Source organism: Hordeum vulgare, chromosome 6H (assembly GCF_904849725.1).
Source record: "Hordeum vulgare subsp. vulgare chromosome 6H, MorexV3_pseudomolecules_assembly, whole genome shotgun sequence".
NCBI lineage: Eukaryota > Viridiplantae > Streptophyta > Magnoliopsida > Poales > Poaceae > Hordeum > Hordeum vulgare.
The window spans coordinates 551,423,930-551,440,536 of record NC_058523.1 but is presented as its reverse complement, the minus strand read 5'-3'; positions in this window follow the sequence as shown (position 1 = coordinate 551,440,536).

The following is a 16,607-nucleotide window of genomic DNA, read 5'->3' as shown; positions in this document are numbered from 1 at the left end:
TTCAAAGTAATCCAGGAATGGAGCACTGGACAACGGTCAAGAATATTCTGAAGTACCTGAAATGGACTAAAGAAATGTTTCTCGTTTATGGAGATGACGAAGAGCTCATCGTAAAGGGTTACATCGACCCAAGCTTCGACACTGATCCGGATGACTCTATGTCACAAACCGGATACATATATATTCTTAATGGGGTGCGGTAAGCTGGTGCAGTTCCAAGCAAAGTGTCATGGCTAATTCAGCATCCGAAGTGGAGTACATAGCAGCCTCGGAGGCAGCTAAGGAGGGTGTCTGGATGAAGGAGTTAATGACAGATCTTGGAGTTGTGCCAAGCGCACTAGATCCAATAAATCTGTTCTATGACAACACTGGTGCCATTTATCTAGCCAAGGAACCAAGGTTTCACAAGAGGACTAGACACATTAAACGATGCTTCAATGCCATCCACGATTACATCAAGGAGGACATAAATATTTTCAAGGTGCACACCGATCTGAATGTTGCAGACCCGCTGAATAAACCTCTTCCCCGAGCTAAACATGACCAATACCACAACTGTATGGGTGTTCAATTTGTTACATTGTAAATCACATAGAGATGTGATGCTAGATTATTGACTCTAGTGCAAGTGGGAGACTATTGGAAATATGCCCTAGAGGCAATAATAAAATAAGTTATTATTATATTTCCTGTTACAAGATAATCGTTTATTATCCATGCTATAATTGTATTGATTGGAAACACAAATACATGTGTGGATACATAGACAAAATATTGTCCCTAGTAAGCCTCTAGTTGACTAGCTCGTTGATCAAAGATGGTTGAAGTTTCCTAGCCATAGACAAGTGTTGTCACTTGATAACGAGATTACATCATTAGGAGATTGATGTGATGGACAAGACCCAAACTATGAACGTAGCATTTGATGGTGTAATTTTGTTGCTATTGTTTTCTGCATGTCAAGTATACATTCCTATGACCATGAGGTCACGCAACTCACCGACACCGAAGGAATACCTTGTGTGTATCAAACATCGGAACGTAACTGGGTGACTATAAAGGTGCTCAAGAGGTATCTCCGAAGGTGTCCGTTGAGTTAGCATGGATCAAGAACTGGATTTGTCACTCCATGTGACAGAGAGGTATCTCAGGGGCCACTCCGTAATACAACATCACAAACAAGCATTGCAAGCAATGTGACTAAAGAGTTAGCCATGGGATCTTGTATTATGGAGCGAGTAAAGAGACTTGCCGGTAACGAGATTGAAATAGGTATTGGGATACCGACAATCGAATCTCGGACAAGTAACATACCGAAGGACAAGGGAATGATATACGTGATTAACTGAATCCTTTACATAGAGGTTCAACCGATAAGATTATCATAGAGTATGTAGGATCCAATATGGGCATCTAGGTCCCGCTATTGCATATTGATCGAAGAGTGTCTGAGGTCATGTCTGCATAGTTCTCGAACCCGCTTGGTCTACAGACTTAAGGTTCGGTGACATTTTGATATAGTTGAGTTAGAGGTGCTCGTAACCGAAGGTTGTTCGGAGTCCCGGATGAGATTCAGGACATCACTAGGAGCTCTGGAATGGTCTGGAGGTAAAGATTGATATATTGGATGTCCTGTGTTGTTCACCGGGAAACTTTCGGGCTCATTGGTACTGTACCGGGAGTGCCGGGAGGGTGCCGGGGGGACCACCGGGAGGGATGTGACAATCCTAAGGCTTCATGGGCCAAGAGAGGAGGCAAAACATCCCTTGGTGGACTGGCCAAAGCCACCTCTAAGGGCCCATGCGGCTGGATTGAGGAATAAGGTAAAAATACAAAGGTGGAAATTGTTTCCAAGTGGGAGAAGGGGAATCCTACTAGGAGTAGGATTGGAGGAGGATTCCTCCTCTCCCCCCACTTCGGCCGACCCAAGGTCAAGCCCTAGGGGCCGCCGGCCTCCCTCCTCTCCTCCTATATATACTAGGGGCCTTTGAGGGTTTTTGACACACAAAATTCAGCCACGTGTTGCCCTCTCTCTAGATCACTGCTCCTCCTCTCTAGTTTGATGGTGCTTAGGCGAAGCCTTGTCGAAATAGTTCCACCACCATCATCGTCACGCCGTCGTGTTGCCGGAGAACTCATCTACCTCTCCACCCCCTCTTGCTGGTCAAGTAGGCAGACATCATCGTCGAGCCGTACGTGTGTTGACCGTGGAGGTTCCGTCAATTATATCTGGATCTTGTTTATTACGAGATGGTTACTCATTTAAATCATAGAATAATGGTTGTTCTATTTGTATGAGTAATATCTTTTATAGTCATGCACCCAATGTGAGGGGTTTGTTATTATTTAATCTCGATAGTGATGACACACATGTTCATAACATTGATGCCAAAAGATGTAGAGTTAATAATGATAGTACCACTTTCTTGTGGCACTACCGCTTAGGTCATATTGGTGTAAAATGCATGAAGAAACTTCATGCTGATGGAATTTTGGAGTCACTTGATTTTGAATCACTTGACACACGCGAACCATGCCTCATGGGAAATATGACCAAAACTCCGTTATCCAGAACAATGGAGCGAGAAAGTGACATATTGGAAATCATACAGACTGATGTGTGCGGTCTGATGAGCATTGAGGCATGCGGTGGATATCGTTATTGTATCACCTTCACTGATGACTTAAGTAGATATGGTTATATTTACTTAATGAAACAAAAGTGTGAAACGTTTGAAAAGTTCAAGCAATTTCAGAGTGAAGGGAAGAATCATCATAACAAAAAGATCAAATTCCTACGATTTGATCGAAGAGGAGAATATCTGAGTTTTGAGTTTGGCGCTCACCTAAGACAACGTGGAGTTGTTTCAAAGTTGACGCCGCATGGAACGCCCCGGCGTAATGGTGTGTCCGAATGTCGTAATCGTACTTTATTATATATGGTGCGTTCTATGATGTCTCTTGCCGATTTTCTGTTGTCATTTTGGGGTTATGCATTAGAGACAACTGCATTCACTTTAAATAGGGCACCATCAAAATCCATTGAGACGACGCCATATGAATTGTGGTTTGGCAAGAAACCAAAGTTGTCGTTTCTCAAAGTTTGGGGATGCGATGCTTATGTCAAAAAGTTTCAGTGTGAAAAGCTAGAACCCAAAGCGGAGAAATGCGTCTTAATAGGATATCCAAAGGCAAAGTTTTGTCACTAAAAACGAAACTTTTCTTATGAAAGAGTTTCTCTTGAAAGAAATGAGTGGGAGGAAGATAGAACTTGATGAGGTTGTAGAACCTTTACTTCAACTAGAGTGTAGTGCAACACAGAAAGACTTTTCTGGGGAGCCTACATCAGTTGAATAGGAAGCGTATGATGAGCATGTAGCTTCGGATCAAGTTGATGTTGAACCTCATAGGTCGACAAGGGCACATACTGCTCCTGAGTGGTATGGTAACACTATCTTATCAGTCATGTTGTTGGACAACGATAAACCTACGAGCTATGGAGCAGAGATGGTGGGCCCGGATTCCAACACATGGTTAGAGGCCCTGAAATCTGAGATAGGATCCATGTATGAAAAAGGTGTGGACTTTGGAAGTATTACCTGAAGGGCGAAAGGCCATTCGGAATAAATGGATCTTTAAGAAGAAGTCGAACGTGGACGGTAATGTCACCGTCTATAAAGCTTGACTTGTGGCAAACGATTTTTCACAAGTTCAAGGAGTTGATTAGATGAGACTTTCTCACCCATAGCGATGCTTAAGTCCATCGGAAGCATGTTAGCAATTGCTGCATTTTTCGATTATGAAATTTGGTAGATGGATGTCAAAACAACGTTCCTTAATGGTTACTTAAGGAAGAGTTGTATATGATGCAACCAGAAGGTTTTGTCGATTCAAAGAAAGCTGACAAAGTATGCAAACTCCAACGACCCATTTATGGACTGGTGCAAGCATCTCGGAGTTGGATTCAGTGCTTTAATGAGGTGATCAAGGCGTTTGGGTTTATACAAGTTTATGGAGAAGCTTGTATTTACAAGAAAGTGAGTGGGATCTCCATAGCGTTTCTAATATTATATGTGTATGATATATTGCTGATTGGAAACAATATAGAATTTTTGGGAAGCATCAAAGATTATTTGAATGAGAGTTTTTCAATGACTTAGGAGAAGCTGCTTACATATTAGGCATCAAGATCTATAAACATAGATCAAGACGCTTAATAGGACTTTCACAGAGCACATACCATGACAAAGTTTTGAAGAAGTACAAATGGAATAGTCCAAGAAAGGGTTCTTACCTATATTGCAAGGTGTGAAGTTGAGTAAGACTCAATGCCCAATGACTGCAAAAGATAGAGAAAACATGAGTGTATTGAATGTATTCAATGCTATGCACAAGACCTGGTGTCATCCTTGTCATAAGTATGGCGGGAAGGTTTCAAAGTGATCCACGAATGGAACACTAGACAACGGTCAAGATTATTCTGAAGTACTTGAAAAGGACTAAATAAATGTTTCTCGTGTATGGAGGTTATAAAGAGCTCGTCGTAAAGTTTACGTCGATGCAAGCTTTGGCACTCATCTGGATGAATCTAAGTCTCAAACCGGATACGTATTTATTCTCAATGGGGGTGCGGTAAGATGGTACAGTACCAAGCAGAGCATTGTAGCCGAGTCTACATGCGAAGCGGAGTACATAGGTGCCTCGGAGGCGACTAAAGAAGGTGTCTGGATGAAGGAGTTCATGATAGATCTTGGAGTTGTGTCCAGTACACTGGATCCAATGACTCTGTTCTATGACAACACTGATGCCATTGCTCCAGCCAAGGAACCAAGGTTTCACAAGAGGACCAGACACATAACGCAACGTTCCAATTCCATCTACGATTACATCAAGGAGGAGGACATAAGTATTTGCAAAGTGCACACAGATCTGAATGTTGCAAACCCGTTGACTAACTCTCTTCCACGAGCGAAACATGATCAGAACTAGAAGTGTATGGGTGTAAGATTCATTTGAATGTAGATCACAAAGTTATGTGAGCTAAATTATTGAGTCTAGTGCAAGTGGGAGACTATTCGAAATATGCCCTAGAGAGAATAATAAAGTAGTTATTATCATATTTCCTTGTTCAAGATAATCATTTATTATCCATGCTAGAATTGTATTGATTGGAAACTCAAATACATGTGTGGATACATAGACAACACACCGTCCCTAGTAAGCCTCTAATGTACTAGCCCGTCGATCAAAGATGGTCAAGGTTTCCTGGCTATAGACAAGAGTTGTCATTTGATAACGGGTTCACATCATTAGGAGAACGATGTGATGGACACGACCCAAACTATGAACGTAGCATGTGATCGTGTTAGATTATTGCTACTATTTTTTGCATGTCAAGTATGTTTTCTATGACCAGGAAATCATGTAAGTCATTGACACCCGAGGAGTACCTTGTGTGTATCAAACGTTGCAACGTAACTGGGTGACTATAAAGGTGCTCTACAGGTATCTCCGAGGGTGTGTGTTGAGTTGGCACAGATCAAGACTGGGATTTTTCACTCTGTGTGACAGAGAGGTGTATGAGGGCCATCTCGGTAATACAACATCACAACAAGCTTGAAAGCAATGTGACTAAAAAGTTAGTCATTGGATTTTGTATTACGTAACGAGTAAAGATATTTGCCACTAATGATATTCAACTAGGTATAGAGATATCGACGATCGAATATTGGGCAAGTAACAGACGATGGACAAAGGGAACAACATACGGGATTAACTAAATACTTGACATAGAGGTTCAACCGATAAAGATCTTCGTAGAATATGTAGGAACCAATATGGCCATCTAGGTCCCGGTGTTGGTTATCGAATGGAGAGTGTCTCGATCATGTCTGCATAGTTGTTGAACCCGCAGGGTCTGCACACTTATGGTTCGGTGACGTTTCGATATTGTTGAGTTGTATGTGTTGGTGACCTAAGATTGTTCGGAGTCCCGGATGAGATCCCGGATGTCACAAGGACCTCCGAAATGGTCTTGAGGTAAAGATTTTTATATAGGAAAGTGGTATTTGGGTTCCAGAAAGGTTAGACATTTTCGGTAGTGTACCGCGAGTGACGAATGGGTTCCGGCGGTCCACCGGGAGGGGCCCACCCACCCTGGGGCCACATGGGCCCAAGAGGTGGCGCAGCAGCCCCTAGTGGGCTGGGCAGCGCCGATCCCATAAGGGGCCCATACGCCCAAGAGGAAAAAAGGTGGAGGGTGGAGGAGTCCTTGTTGGAGTAGGAATCCTCCCCACGCCCACCTCCTTGTAGGTGGTGGATTTCACCTCCTTGGACGGCTGCCAAAGGCCCTAGGGGAATGTTGGGGAACGCAACATGGGAAACAAAAAATTTCCTACGCTCACGAAGACCTATCATGGTGATGATCATCTACGAGAGGGAGATCAAATCTACATACCCTTGTAGATCGCTAAGCGGGAAGCGTTAATGAACGCGGATGATGTAGTGGTACGCTCGTAAGATCCAAATCTCCATCCCACGAACAGCCCCGCGATCCGTTCCACGAACCTCCTTGCGATCCGTCCCGATCTAGCGCCAAACGGACGACACCTCCGCGTTCTGCACACGTGCAGCTTGATGGCGATCTCGGCCTTCTCGATCCAGCAAGAGAGACAGGGAGGGAGATGAGTTTTCCGGCAGCCTAACGGCGCTCCGGCGGTGGTGGTGATACTATCCCTGCAGGGCTTCGCCTAAGCTCCGTAGAGACGCGATCTAGAGGAGAAACGGACTTGTGGTGTCTTTGCACGTGGCAGAATATTGTGTCTCAAAACACCAAAAGGCTCCACTATATAAAGGAGGAAGGGAGGGGGTTTGCCTTCGGGCTCAAGGAGCCCCAAGGGCTTCGGTCGATACAAGGGAGGGAGAGTCCCACTCCAATTCGGTTTGGGGGGGGACTCCTCTCTCCTTGTCCCACCTCCTCTTTTTTTTTTCTTTTTGTCTTCCTTTGTTTTTTTCTTTCTTGCGCAAGAGATCAAGTTGGCTGTCCCACCTTGGTGTGCCGACCCCCTTAACTCTCTTGGGCCCTCCCGAGTGGGTGGTCCCCCTTCCCGGAGAAGATCCGTAACCCATTCGTCATTCCCGGTACATTACTGGTAATGCCCGAAAACCTTCCGGTAACCAAATGAAGTCATCCTTTATATCAATCTTCGTTTCCGGACCATTCCGGAACTCCTCGTGACGTCCTGGGTCTCATCCGGGACTCCGAACAAAATTTCAGTAACTAACACCTATAACTCAACTATACCGAAACGTCACCGAACCTTAAGTGTGCAAACCTTGCGGGTTCGAGAACTATGTAGACATGACCTGAGACACCTCTCAGTCAATATCCAATAGCGGGACCTCGATGTCCATATTGGATCCTACATATTCTACGATAATCTTTATCGGTTGAACCACTATGCCAAGGATTCATATAATCCCGTATACCATTCCCTTTGTCCTTCGGTATGTTACTTGCCCGAGATTCGATCGTCGGTATCCAATACCTTATTTCAATCTCGTTACCGGCAAGTCTCTTTACTCGTTCTGTAACACAAGATCCCGTGTCTAACTCTTTAGCCACATTGCTTGCAAGGCTTGTTTGTGATGTTGCATTACCGAGTGGGCCCCGAGATACCTCTCCGAAACACGGAGTGACAAATCCCAGTCTTGATCCATGCCAACACCACAAACATCTTCGGAGATACCCGTAGTGCATCTTTATAGTCACCTAGTTACGTTGCAACGTTTGATACACACAAAGCATTCCTCAGATGTCAGGGAGTTGCATGATCTCATGGTCATAGGAATAGATACATTGACATGCATAAAACTGTAGCAGTAAACTTTCACGATCATATGCTATGTTAATAGTTTGGTCTTGTCCATCACATCATTCCCCTAATGATGTGACTGATGTCTACTATGCAGCCTTCTCCTTGTAGACGTTGTTGGGCCTCCAAGCGTAGAGGTTTGTAGGACAATAGCAAATTTCCCTCAAATGGGTGACCTAAGGTTTATCAATCCGCGGGAGGCGTAGGATGAAGATGGTCTCTCTCAAGAAACCCTGCAACCAAATAACAAAGAGTCTCTTGTGTCCCCAACACACCCAATACAATGGTAAGTTGTATAGGTGCACTAGTTCGGCGAAGAGAAGGTGATACAAGTGTAATATGGATGGTAGATAAAGGTTTTTGTAATCTGAAATTACAAAAACAGCAAGGTAACAAGTGGTAAAAGTGAGCACGAACGGTATTATAATGCGTGGAAACAAGGCCTAGGGTTCATACTTTCACTAGTGAAGTTCTCTCAACAATGATAACATAATTGGATCATATAACTAGCCCTCAATCATGCAAATAACAGTCACTCCAAAGTTACTAATAGCGGGGAACAAACGAAGAGATTATTGTCGGGTACGAAACCACCACAAAGTTATTCTTTCCGATCGATCTATTCATAGAGATCGTACTAGAATAACACCTTAAGATACATATCAACGAAGACCCTAATGTCACCTAGATACTCCATTGTCACCTCAAGTATCCGTGGGTATGATTATACGATATGCATCACATAATCTCATAATCATCTATTCAACCAACACATAGAACTTCAAAGAGTGCCCCAAAGTTTCTACCAGAGAGTCAAAACGTGTGCCAACCCCTGTGCATAGGTTCCTAATGTCACGAACCCGCGAGTTGATCACCAAAACATACATCAAGTACTCACATGAATCTCCATGTGCCAACCCATGTGCATAGGTTCCCAATGTCATGAACCCGCAAGTTGATCACAACAAATAGACATGTGCAAGACATGTTGGAAATATGCCCTAGAGGCAATAATAAATTAGTTATTATTATATTTATTTGTTCATGATAATCGTTTATTATCCATGATATAATTGTATTGGTTGGAAACAAAGTGCATGTGTGGATACATAGACAAAACACTGTCCCTAGTAAGCCTCTAGTTGACTGGCTCGTTGATCAAAGATGGTCAAGGTTTCCTGACCATAGGCAAGTGTTGTCACTTGATAACGGGATCACATCATTAGGAGAATCATGTGATGGACTAGACCCAAAATAATAGACGTAGCATGTTGATCGTGTCATTTTGTTGCTACTATTTTCTGCGTGTCAAGTATTTGTTCCTATGACCATGAGATCATATAACTCACTCACACCGGAGGAATGCTTTGTGTGTATCAAACGTCGCAACATAACTGGGTGACTATAAAGATACTCTACAGGTATCTCCGAAGGTGTTCGTTGAGTTAGTATGGATCGAGACTGGGATTTGTCACTCCGTGTGACGGAGAGGTATCTCGGGGCCCACTCGGTAATACAACATCACTCGCAAGCCTTGCAAGCAATGTGACTTAGTGTAAGTTGCCGGATCTTGTATTACGGAACGAGTAAAGAGACTTGCCGGTAAACGAGATTGAAATAGGTATGCTGATACTGACGATCGAATCTCGGGCAAGTAACATACCGAAGGACAAAGGGAATGACATACGGGATTATATGAATCCTTGGCACTGAGGTTCAAATGATAAGATCTTCGTAGAATATGTGGGATCCAATATGGGCATCCAGGTCCCGCTATTGGATATTGACCGAGGAGTCACTTGGGTCATGTCTGCATAGTTCTCGAACCCGCAGGGTCTGCACACTTAAGGTTCGACGTTGTTTTATGCGTATTTGAGTTATATGGTTGGTTACCGAATGTTGTTCGGAGTCCCGTATGAGATCACGGACGTCACGAGGGTTTCTGGAATGGCCCGGAAACGAAGATTGATATATAGGATGACCTCATTTGATTGCCGGAAGGTTTTCGGAGTTACCGGGAATGTGCCGGGAATGACGAATGGGTTCCGGGTGTTCACCGGGGGGGGGCAACCCACCCCGGGGAAGCCCATAGGCCTTGGGGGTGGCGCACCAGCCCTTGGTGGGCTGGTGGGACAGCCCAAGAAGGCCCTATGCGCCAAAGGATAAGAAATCAAAGAGAAAAAAAAGGGAGGTGGGAAAGGAGAGAAGGACTCCACCTTCCAATCCAAGTTGGATTCGGTTTGGAAGGGGGGGACTTCCCCCCTTGGCTCGGCCGACCCCCTTGGGGCTCCTTGAGCCTCAAGGCAAGGCCCCTCCCCTCCCACCTATATATACAGAGGTATTAGGGCTGATTTGAGATAACTTTTGCCACGGCAGCCCGACCACATACCTCCACGGTTTTTCCTCTAGATTGCGTTTCTGCGGAGCTCAGGCGGAGCCCTGCCGAGATCAGATCACCACCAACCTCCGGAGCGCCGTTACGCTGCCGGAGAACTCATCTACCTCTCCGTCTTTCTTGCTGGATCAAGAAGGCCGAGATCATCGTCGAGCTGTACGTCTGCTGAACGCGGAGGTGCCGTCCTTTCGGCACTAGATCGTGGGACGGATCGCGGGACGGTTCGCGGGGCGGATCGAGGGACGTGAGGACGTTGCACTACATCAACCGCGTTCACTAACGCTTCTGCTGTGCGATCTACAAGGGTACTTATATCGGAAATCCCCTCTCGTAGATGGACATCACCATGATTGGTCTTCGTGCGCGTAGGAATTTTTTTGTTTCCCATGCAATGTTCCCCAACAAGACATACATCAAGTGTTCTTAAAGACTCAATCCGATAAGAAAACTCCAAAGGGGGAACTCAATTCATTACAAGAAGGGAGAGGGGGAAGAACATAAGATCCAACTATAGTTGCAAAGCCCACGATACATCGAGACCAAGACATCTCAAGAACACGAGAGAGAGAGAGAGAGAGATCAAACACATAGCTACTGGTACATACCCTCAGCCCCGAGGGTGAACTACTCCCTCCTCGTCATGGAGATCGCCGGGATGATGAAGATGGCCACCGGAGATGGGTTCCCCCTCCGACAGGGTGCCGGAAAGGGCCCCAGATTGGTTTTTGGTGGCTACAGAGGCTTGTGGCGGCGAAAACTCCCGATCTAGGTTTCTTTTTGGGGGTTTCTGAATTTATAGGAATTTATGGAGGTGGAATTACGTTGGTTGGGCCAGGAGGAGGTCACAAGCCTGCTCTACACCACCTAGGGGGGTGGTGGCGGCTTCAGGGCTTGTGACTCCCTCGTGGCTCTTCTGGCCTTCTTCCAAAGCTTCGGGGGTCTCTTTTGGTCCAAAACAAATCATCGTAAAGTTTCATTCCATTTGGACTCCGTCTGAAAATGGGCCAAAAACACGGAAAAAACAGAAACTGACACTTGGCACAAAGTTAATAGGTTAGTCCCAAAAAAGATATAAAATAGCATATTCATGCATATAAAACATCCAAAGTTGACAAGATAATAGCATGGAACCATAAAAAATTATAGATATGTTGGAGATGTATCAAGCATCCCCAAGCTTAACTCCTGCTCGTTCTCGAGTAGGGAAGTGATAAAGAATGAATTTTTGATGCTTTCATGCTACCTAGCATAGATGTCCTTTGTAACTCTTCTTATGTGACATGAATGTTCAGATCCGTTAGATTCAAAACAATAGTTTGCTATTGATGTGGAGACAATAATACTTCAAGCAAACTAGCAAGGTAATCATGAACTTTCAAAATAACAAGGCCAAAAGAAAGTTATCCCTACAAAATCATATAGTCTGGCTATGCTCTATCATCCTTGCACAACAAATTTAAATCATGCACAACCCCGGTATTGGCCAAGTAATTGTCTTTACACCTTTACTTTCTCAAACCTTTTCAACTCTCACACAATACATGAGCGTGAGCCATGGTTATAGCACTATAGGTGGAATGGAGTGTGGTGGAGGTTGTGAGACAAACAAGGAGAAGATGGTCACATTGACTAGGCATATCAATGAGCTATGGAGATGCTCATCAATAGATATCAATGTGAATGAGTAGGGATTGCCATACAAGTGATGCACTAGAGCTAAGAGTATGTGAAAGCTCTTAAAGAAAACTAGTGGGTTTGCAGCCAACTTGCTTGCTAACGAAGACCTAAGGCAATTTTGAGGAAGCCCATCATTGGAATATACAAGCCAAGTTATATAATGAAAATGTACCACTAGCTATATGATGGTGACCAAACGAGAGACTCTCAATCATGAAGATCATGGTTCTTAATATGAAGCACAAGTGTGGAAAGGAGATAGTAGCTTTGTCCCTTCTCTCTTTTTCTCTCATTTTTTTGGTGGGCTCTTTGGCCTCTTTTTTTTATTTTGGTGGGCATCTTTGGCCTCTTTTTGTAAATGGGCTTCGCTGGCCTCTTTTATTTCTCACATGGGACAATGCTCCATCAATGATGATCATCACACTTACAACTCAAAACTTAGAGCAACAATGACTCTATATGGAATGCCTTCGGTAGTGTACCGTGACAATGATCTAGCATGGCATAGACATCAATGGAAACATCATGCTAGGTATCTTACGATCATGCAATGGCAATGTAGACGTGGTGGCACATGTCATGGTGGTAGTTGCATGGCAATATATCTCGGAATGACTTTGAAAAGGCCATAATAGGTAGGTATGGTGGCTGTTTTGAGGGAGGCTAATGGTGGGTTTTGTGCACCGGTGAAAGTTGCACGACACTAAGAAGATAGTGATGGTGGAAGGTGAAAGTGCATCTAAACCATGGGCTCAACATTAGTCATGAAGAGCTCATATACTTGTTGCAAAAGTTTTATTAGTAATCGAAACAAAGCATTCAACGCATACTCCTAGGGGAAGGGTTGGTAGGTATAAACCATCGCGCGATCCCGACCACCACGCAAAGGATGACAATCAATAGACTAATCATGCTCAGATTTCATCACAGAGCGGTTCACTATACGTGCATGCTACGGGAATCACTAACTTCAACAGAAGTATTTCTAGATCCACAACACCTTACTAGCATGACTTCAATATTACCATAACCACAACTCAAAACTAATTGAGATGAATCAAACTTCTCTAACTATTCAATGCACATGAAGGTGGAAGTTTTCGTATCCCTTTGGATAACTACCCCTTTTGAGACTACTTTCAAAGCATAGAACAACTACCAAGCCACGCACCGCCGTGCTCTAAAAGATATAAGTGAAGCACATAGAGCAAAATCAACTAGCTCAAAAGATATAAGTGAAGCACATGTGAGCTGAATTGTCTACCAAAGGATATAAGTGAAGCTCGACAAAATCACGGTGAGTGCATGTCTATCTCTCTAGGTGTGCAGCAAGGATGATTGTGACACAACAAAAATAAAAGACTCCTACGATACAAGATGCTCCAAGCAAAACACATAACATGTGGTGAATAAAAATATAGCCCCAAGTAACGTTACCGATGGATTTGAAGACGAGAGAGGGGATGCCTTCCCGGGGCATCCCCAAGCTTAGGATTTTACGACATCCTTGAATCTCTTGGGGTGCCTTCGGCATCCCCAAGATTGAGCTCTTGCCACTCTTTATCTCTTTGTCCATAAGAACTTCACCCAAAACTTGAAAACTTCACAACACGAAACTTAAACAGAAACTCGTGATAACATTAGTATAAGAAAGCAAACTACCACTTCCTTAGGTACTGTAGCAAACTTAAATTCTACTTATGTTGATTTTGGGTTACTGTATTTTCAATCTTCCATGGCTAATACCTCCCATTACTATCCATAATTTCATCAAAGTAAGCAACCAACACAACAAAAACATAATCTGTTAACAGCAGACCAGTCTATAGCAATCTGTATACTTCGTATACTTCTGGTACTTCCAAAAATCTTACAAATTACGACAGTCTGAAGAATTTTCTTAGAAATCAGCATAAAAAAGAATCAACTAAAAAGCTCTTACAGAAAAGAAAAAAAATCTTTTCGTGAGCAGAAAGTTTCTGTCTTTTCCACCATGACCAAACGGTCATCCCCAAGACTAATCATAACGGTTTTGCTTGGCACAAACGCAATAAGAAACACAAAAAACAGAATCATAACAGAATTATGATGGCGTGGAGAAAACAAAACAGGAAGCAAAAGGCAAAGAAAAATTTATTCATTGGGTTGCCTCCCAACAAGCGATATCATTTAACGCCCTTAGCTAGGCATTGATTTCAAAGTGCTCACATAAAAGGTAAGGATTGAAACACAACGAGAGCATCATGGAGCATATGGCTAGCACATTTAAGTCTAACCCACTTCCTATGCATAGGGATTTTGTAATCAAACAATTTATTGGAGCAAGAATCTACTAGCATAGGAAGGCAAAACAAGCATAACTTCAAAAATTTCAACACATGGAGAGGAAGCTTGATACTATTGCAATAAGTAGAAGCATCTGATCCTCTCTCATAGTAATTTTCAGTAGCATCATGAATGAATTCAACAATATAACCAGCACCTAAGGCTTTATTTTCATGATCTACAAGCATAGGAATTTTACTACTCTCCACATAAGGAAATCTATTCTCAAGAATAGTAGTGGGAGTATCGTAAAAGACTTGAGCACTACAAATTGTGTCCACAGTGAAAAAGCAAGGTTTAGCAAAGGGGTTCTCGAGAGTATGACATGTTTATCATCCCTCTTCTTTAAAGCATAAGTATACTCACAATAATCTTCATAGATAGGGGCATGCTTTCATCAAAATAATTTTGATCATTCAAAGTGAAAGGACTAAAAAGATCATACTCGTCAAATATAGCATCCCCAAGCTTGTGGCTTTGCATATCATTAGCATCATGGGTATTCAAAGAATTCATGCTACGAACATTGCAATCATGCGCATCATTCACATATTCTATGCCAAGCATTCTATGTAATTCTTCTTTCAGCACTTGAGCACAATTTTCCTTCCCATCATGCTCACGAAAGACATTGAAAAGATGGAGCATATGAGGCATCCTCAATTCCAGTTTTTTTGTAATTTTCTAGGGAAAGAACAAGAAACAAAAAGATTTGATTGCAAGATCTAAAGATATACCTTCAAGCGCTAACCTCCCCGGCAACGGCGTCAGAAAAATGCTTGATGTCTACTACGCAGCCTTCTCCTTGTAGACGTTGTTGGGCCTCCAAGCGCAGAGGTTTGTAGGACAGTAGCAAATTTCCCTCAAGTGGGTAACCTAAGGATTATCAATCCGCGGGAGGCGTAGGATGAAGATGGTCTCTCTCAAGCAACCCTGCAACCAAATAACAAAGAGTCTCTTGTGTCCCCAACACACCCAATACAATGGTAAGTTGTATAGGTGCACTAGTTCGGCGAAGAGAAGGTGATACAAGTGTAATATGGATGGTAGATAAAGGTTTTTGTAATCTGAAATTACAAAAACAGCAAGGTAACAAGTGGTAAAAGTGAGCACGAACGGTATTGCAATGCGTGGAAACAAGGCCTAGGGTTCATACTTTCACTAGTGAAGTTCTCTCAACAATGATAACATAATTGGATCATATAACTAGCCCTCAATCATGCAACAAAGAGTCACTCCAAAGTTACTAATAGAGGGGAACAAACGAAGAGATTATTGTCGGGTATGAAACCACCACAAAGTTATTCTTTACGATCGATCTATTCATAGAGATCGTACTAGAATAACACCTTAAGATACATATCAACCAAGACCCTAATGTCACCTAGATATTCCATTGTCACCTCAAGTATCCGTGGGTATGATTATACGATATGCATCACATAATCTCAGAATCATCTATTCAACCAACACATAGAACTTCAAAGAGTGCCCCAAAGTTTCTACCAGAGAGTCAAAACGTGTGCCAACCCCTGTGCATAGGTTCCTAATGTCACGAACCCGCGAGTTGATCACCAAAACATACATCAAGTACTCACATGAATCCGCATGTGCCAACCCATGTGTATAGGTTCCCAATGTCACGAACCCACAAGTTGATCACAACAAATAGACATGTGCAAGACATACATCAAGTGTTCTTAAAGACTCAATCTGATAAGAAAACTCCAAAGGGGAAACTCAATTCATTACAAGAAGGGAGAGGGGGAAGAACATAAGATCCAACTATAGTAGCAAAGCCCACGATACATTGAGATCAAGACATCTCAAGAACACGAGAGAGAGAGATCAAACACATAGCTACTGGTACATACCCTCAGCCCCGAGGGTGAACTACACCCTCCTCGTCATGGGGATCGCCGGGATGATGAAGATGGCCACCGGAGATGGGTTCCCCCTCCGGAAGGGTGCCGGAAAGGGCCCCAGATTGGTTTTTGGTGGCTACAGAGGCTTGCGGCGGTGAGAACTCCCGATCTAGATTTCTTTTTGGGGGTTTCTGAATTTATAGGAATTTATGGCGATGGAATTACGTCGGTTGGGCCCACGAGGAGGTCACAAGCCTGCTCTGCGCCACCTAGGGGGGTGGTGGCGGCGTCAGGGCTTGTGACTCCCTCGTGGCTCTTCTGGCCTTCTTCCAAAGCTTCGAGGGTCTCTTTTGGTCCAAAAAAATCATCATAAAGTTTCATTCCATTTGGACTCCGTCTGAAAATGGGCCAAAAACACGGAAAATACAGAAACTGGCACTTGGCACTGAGTTAATAGGTTAGTCCCAAAAA